The following is a 7,331-nucleotide window of genomic DNA, read 5'->3' as shown; positions in this document are numbered from 1 at the left end:
GTGACAGAATTGATTATAAATAGTTAGTCAATTTGGATGTGGTATGGAGTCCTAGTATCATCCTCTATAAGATGATTAGTTCTTATGGAATCTTGATGTGAAATGGGTTAAGGGATTATGCGATTCTGAAATAGAAAGATTACATAAATAGAAAATTTCTAAAAATAAAAAGTTTTATGGAAAGTTAGAACATGTCTATTTTTGGAAAGAATGTGTGTGAACATTAAAAGTGGTTGGGATGTTTTAGAGTGTAGCCTAGGAGTGGCCCAGGTGGAGGTGATATTCCGGGAGAGAATATGGTTGTTGGTAGGACATTGCGATGTTCTACGCGGATCACAAGGGGTGGTCCTGGTTGAGGAAATGCTTATAGACGTTATGACTGGTTGCTGTAAGGACGGGGGGTCCTGAACTACTCATGAGGAGATGGGGGTTCTTGAGGGGACGAAGGGTTCCCTAGATACCTATAACTCAAGAGATTGCGGTCCTGAGAGTGGCAGAGGAGATGGGTTCCTGTTCAAGGAGAGGCGTTTGTGCATCCTAAACGGTCTATGCGAGAGTTATTGATGAGGGAGGTGGACTTACGGGTCACTTTAGCGTGGCAAAGACCTTGGCCATTCTGAAGGAGCACTTTTATTTGCCTAAGATGAAGTGCATGGTTGAGAAGTTTTATGGGAGGTGTATCCCATGTAGGATGGCCAAGTCGACTACGCATTCCTACGGTCTCTACACACCACTTCCGATCGCATCAAGACCATGGGCTGACTTATCTATGGACTTTGTTCTTGTTCTTCCTCCATGTGACAAGAAGGATTCCATTTTCGTAATAGTTGACCGATTCTCCAAGATGGCCCACTTTGTGCCTTGTAACAAGACCAACGACGCCATGTACATCGCCGACCTGTTCTTCCGCAAACTAGTGAGACTGCACGGCCTACCCTGCACCATCGTATCAGATCGAGAGCCCAAGTTCCTTGGTCACTTCTGGAGAACCTTGTAGAGGAAGCTTGGCACGCGGCTCCTATACTCTACCGCGTGTCATCCGCAGACGGGCGGCCAAACCGAGGTCGTCAACCGCACCCTTGGAGCATTGTTGCGAACCACCGTAAGCAGCAACAAGAAGAACTGGGTCGAGTGCCTACCACTTGTGGAGTTCGCCTACAATTTAGCCACACATTCGACCACCAAGAAGTGGCCGTTTGAAGTCGCATACAGATTTAAACCACTGACCCCTATGGATGTGCTGCCATTACCACATGGCAAGATAGTGAACTAGGACGGGTTGGAAAAGGCCGAACTTGTCAAGAAGATTCATGCTGACGTTAGGGTCGCACTGAGAGGCAGAGCAAACACTATGTGCAGACAGCAAACAAAGGCCGCAAAACCATGGTCTTTAAGGAGGGCGATTGGGTTTGGTTGCACCTACGGCCAGAACGGTTCCCACAAAAGAGGAAGGACAAGCTGAGCTCCCGCGGTGATGGACCGTTCTGAGTCATCGAGAAGATCAACGATAACACCTACCGCCTCGAACTGCCCAGTGAGTACTTAACATCAACCTCATTCAATGTGTCTGATTTGGTCCCGTTTGATGTAGGTACCGAGGAAGATGTTTTAAGGGCAAAACCTTTTCAAGGGGGAGGTAATGATGGAACCCAGGACGATTCCCAGTACAAGGACATAGACGAGGACAGGACTGCATATGGAACCGTGGATGCAGCCTCGACCGGCCCGAGGCGGCCATCAACCCAAGCACCGAATTTAACACCCGGAGCTACAACAAGGAGCCAGACATCAGCTAGGACCGCAAGAAAGAAGTGTCTCATCTTTGTCCAAGCATTTGTCTAAGAACAAGAGGCGTTTGACCATGGAACCGTTCAACCCACCGGACAGCCAACCGAGGTTCTTCTCTCAGTCTTCACCATTACACAAGGGTGATGACCTCCAAGTCGTTAGGGTAGTAGTAACCTTTTTCCTACCTTAAGTTTGTCCCAATAGGTTTACCAAGGGAGGTTTTAACGAGGTTATGATCCCTAATGCATGGCCATGGCCGTGGACCACTTCCGGCCACGTGGCCATCCTATCCTTTGTTTATTCTCGCTTATGACCCTTTTCTTTTAAAATTATTTTCTGGATGCTGCGTTTTGTTTTGACCCACGTTTTTAGGGTTTAGAGTTCCATTGTAATGGCCAGGCTATTTAAAGGGCCTAGACTCCATAATGTAAAGGTTAGACTGGTAATAAAAATCAAAGTGTTCTCTATCTCTCGTTTTCAGTGATTGAAACGAAACTCTAGAAGCTTCACGAACCGGGTTCGTAATCTTCTAACTCAGCCGTATCACAAGGAGATCCATCCCTCGTGTGTCGCTACCTCGTTCCACCTCTACTCCCATATGTTCAAGAGACTAGCGAGTCGAGCATCCCCTCGTGAACCTCTATCTGTTTGTTCCTATCGTTCCTTTGGAGTTATTAGTGTCTGAATCACGTTCCCTATTCGTTTCCTTCCGTTCCGCAGCCTAGCCGAGACGTCCATTCGTTTCGTACCGCTGGTTCAAGTTTCATCCGTACGTTCGTAGCTCACGTCCGTGGACTGGGATCATATCAAGTGGGGTCTTATACTCTCTCTAATTGTCTTTCTATTTATTTTTGTCTTATACTCTCTCTCACAAATTCACTATCTCATAAAAGCTAAAAAGTGCATATTCTTCAAATTTCTAACAAAAACTGCTTACTTATTTATTTATTTTTCAAAAAATGTCTAATACACTAATAGACTCTTGTAGTCTATTTAATTGGTCATGATAATAAAGTAATGCTTTTGTTTCAGTATTACTAACTACATTTGTATGTTTGGTTCGTTTTGATCAAAATGATGTAGAGGAAAATAACTTCTTAATCTGGTCCGTGAGTATAGGATTTCTACATGCACACGAAGCAGGATTGTTAATTCTGCATCATAGTGAAAAAAGTTATAATATCTCTCATGTTAATTCTACATGCACACGAAGCCGTGGCTATGTGAGTAAATTTTACTAGATACCTCTTCATTGTAACTTTGTATTTAATTCGAATTTGATTAATAAAAGTATCAATCGATTTTGTTGACGTTGTCTATATGTCTATCTTAACAAACCAAGGTGACATTATAATACTATATCACTACAAAACATGTGTTTATTAGTATTCGTTACATTTTACATCTGACAATTGCTGACAAAAACGAAAATAATCCAAAGACAACATATTTCTGCAAAATTGGATAAACCAAACATATTTCTGTGTTGTTATCGGCAAGTACGCACTCCTTTGCTTTATCGTTCGTCCATCTCAGACAAAAAATTTATTTTATTTACCTGAAACTTGTTATTTACATACAGACAAAATTGATTATTATAGAAAACAAACATCAGTCACTACAAGACAATGAGTTGTGTCTCTTCGTACTTTTGACTCGGATGAAACCACACAAACCAAAACGTCACGACCTAAACATTGCCACTCCGAAATTCAATTACCGACCATGACATTGCGTTCCAAATGCTTTACTTCAGATCGCCTTATGTGCTAGGACTAACACATGGTCAGTAGACACTTATCCTATTAATATTGATCCAATACCTTAAAATCAGGTCCTACACACAAAATTTCATTGGAAGATACATATGATAAATTGGAATTTTTCTCTTTTTTTGTCATATTCAATAGGAATATTTGCACTCTAACACACTTTTTTCAAAAGTATTTGCCATGTGACACACTTTCTACTATTTTGACATTTTCTCTATGTCTATTAACTATCATATCCTTTCACTATAACTCTATTTACAACAATGCCGTCAAACTATAAATCTCTCTCTAGTTACCCAATTCACATGTTTCTTTTTCATTCTTTTTTCTCTCTTTCATTGTTTAAATAAATATAAAATTTTTGTTAGTTGGAAAGTGTAGACACAAAAATATATAATTTTTGTTAGAGAAAAGCATCAATATTTTCTAAATGAAATAAGCAAAATGGTGTATTATGTCATACAAATCATGAACATGTGGACATGTTTAAATGAATAATTCTAGTTTAACACTTGGTTATAGAATTTTTTCAATGAAATCTTTCTCTTAAGCTCAAAGAATTGAGGCGATGGATTCCAAGTGTTTCTAGCACAAAAATCAGTAATATAATTTCCAAATCTTTCTTTACCACTTAAGAACAACATCAATAAATTTAGAAATTTATAAAAATCTAATACAAGAAATCAAAACTTTGGCCTAATTTAAGGTTCATGGTTTACAAGTTGGGGTAGGTCAATTTCATGTTTTCTAGTAAAAATACTTCAGATTTGGCTACATTTGTTAAAATTGCTATGAAATTAAGTTTCTGATTATAGTTTATGATCGAAATTTTAGGATTTAGGGTTTAGGGTTTAGTATAAGATATAATGGACGGTTTTATGCTTAGGTTTTTAGGGGATATGATGAGGTTAAAATTGTTTGATAGTTAACAATGACTACTTCACCAAAACAAAAGTATTTTTTAGTGGACGTGTATAACTTATCGTCCATATGGACTTGATTTTATGGACATGAAAAATTAAAATTGTTTGATAGTTAACCATGACTACTTTATCAAACCACATTTTTTTTAATTAATTAGGCATTCATATATTTTTTTCTCTGATCATCCAAAAATAAGTATCCATCTATGCATGTTAACCATCCACATAATAGTGAACAATATCAATGAATTTGAAATTTATAAAGAATGTAAGGCAAGAAGTCAAAAATTTGGCCTAATTTAAGGTTTAGGATTTACTGGTTGGGGTAGGTCAATTTTATGTTTTCTAGTAAAAGATCTTCAGTTTGACTACATTTGTTAAAATTGCAATGAAAATAAATTTATGATCATGGTTTATGATCTAAGGTTAAGGTAAAAGTTTATGATTTAGGCTTTAGGGTTTAGACTCTAGGGTTTAGGATTTAAGATTTAGGGTTTAGGGTTTAAGGTTTAGGATTTAGGGTTTAAAGGTTTAGGGTTTAGGGTTTAGGGTTTGAGGTTTTGTATAAGATATAATGAACGGCTTCATGCTTAGATTTTTAGGGGATATGATGAGATTAAAATTGTTTGATAGTTAATAATGACTACTTCACCAAAACACAAGTAGTTTTTTGTGGATGTGTATAACTCATCCATGTGGACTTGATTTTATGGACATGAAAGATTAAAATCGATTGATAGTTAACCATGACTACTTTACAAAACCACAAGTTGTTTGATTAATTGGTCATCCAAAATAAGTATCCATCTATGCATATTAACCATCCACATAATCGCGAACAATATAAATAAATTTGGAAATTTATAAAGAATGTAATGCAAGTAGTCAAAATTTTGGCCTAATTTAAGGTTCAGGGTTTACAGGTTGGGCTGGGTCAATTTCATGTTTTGTAGTAAAAGATCTTCATATTTGGCTACATTTGTTAAAATTGCTATGAAATTAAATTTATGATTATTATTATGATCTAAGGTTAAGGTTTATAGTTTAGGATTTAGGGTTTAGGGTTTAGGGCTTAGAGGTTTAGGGTTTAGGGCTTAGGGCTTAGAGGTTTCTGATTTAGAGTTTAGGATATGATATGATGAACGGTTTCATGCTTAGGTTTTTTGGGGATATGATGAGGTTAACATTGTTTGATAGTTAACAATGACTACTTCACCAAAACTTAAGTAGTTTTTAGTGGACGTGTATAACTCATCGTCCATGTGGACTTGATTTTAGAATAAATATAGTATCCACAAAAAAGTATCCACATAATAAAATATTTTTATCATCCACATATAACAATCAACAAATATTCCATTATAATTGGATAATGTATATTATAATTATTCATTTTAAATATAGTAAAATGGATCTTAAAATATAGAAAAAATAAAATTATGATCAATCATAAAAACAAAATCAAAAATATATGTCATAATAATTAAATAAAGTGGTTACAAAGAGAGTAGGAAAAAAAAAAGTAAAGTATAGAAAAAAAAAATATGATAGAAAATCTTGTCCATTGAATTTTAACTAATAGTTTCAATCAAATGGTTCTTATTATTTGTAATACAAACTGCGTTTCTCTCTCTAGTTATACCTTAACTTACATGATGAAGGTTAAAATAGTCTATAAATTATGTGAACAGTAGAAAATTTGGCAAAAAAGTGCTCCATGGACAGAAAGTGTGTTAAATGAACATACTTTTATAGAAAGTGTGTTTGAGTGCAAATCTTCCTATTCAATATCTCATTTCTTCTAAAACTTGGACCACAAATAAAACTTTCTTGTTATGACACATGGTCATGAGTATATTGGTCTTTCTATTTGTTTTTATCTTATACTTTCTCTCACAAATTCTCTATCTCATAAAAGCTAAAAATGAATATTTTTTAAATTTTTAACAAAACCTGCTTATTTTTCTATTTATTTTTTAAAAAATGTCTAATACACTAATGGACTCGTGTAATCTATTTAATTGGTCATGATAATAAAGTAATGCTTTTGTTTCAGTATCACTAACTATATTTGTATGTTTGGTTCGTTTTGATCAAAATGATGTAGATGAAAATAACTTCTTAATCTGGTCCGTGAGTATTGGATTTCTACATGCACACGAAGCAGGATTGTTAATTCTGCATCATAGTGAAAAAAGGTTATAATCCTCATTTAGAATGGGCAACGTACTATGAACTCTGAAACTTGCTTAATATAGCTGCTTTTACAAATATGCAACCAATTTCCGTTCTTTGATTAATATCGGCGAACTATAAACCCATGAGCCAGTTAAAACGAACAAGAGTAAATNGCTTTTACAAATATGCAACCAATTTCCGTTCTTTGATTAAGATCGGCGAACTATAAACCCATGAGCCAGTTAAAACGAACAAGAGTAAATTAATAAAAGTAAAGTAATTTTAAAATATAAATGTTTTATATGTAAATATATATAGCTGTCGATCGTGAGTTTGGATTACGATTGTTATTTTTACATATATTATTAAGTCTCATATGAACTTTTTTTTTTTTTTGAAATTTTTTTCGTTTATTTTCAAACTATCTGACTCGATTAACTTGTTAAGGATTCAAAAAGAATAATTACTTTCTCTTAATTAAAAAATTNCTCGGTTAACTTGTTAAGGATTCAAAAAGAATAATTACTTTCTCTTAATTAAAAAATTACGTAATCTGATTTATATAAGAACTTTGAATTTTTGTATCAGCATATTTAATCATTTTATTTTTTTTGATTTTGGTATACGATTTTCTCTTTCGTTTTTATATTCAGACCCGATGAGAACTAAA

The sequence above is a fragment of the Camelina sativa genome, chromosome 2, assembly GCF_000633955.1.
Source record: "Camelina sativa cultivar DH55 chromosome 2, Cs, whole genome shotgun sequence".
Classification (NCBI taxonomy): Eukaryota; Viridiplantae; Streptophyta; class Magnoliopsida; order Brassicales; family Brassicaceae; genus Camelina; species Camelina sativa.
This window is presented reverse-complemented; position numbering follows the sequence as displayed.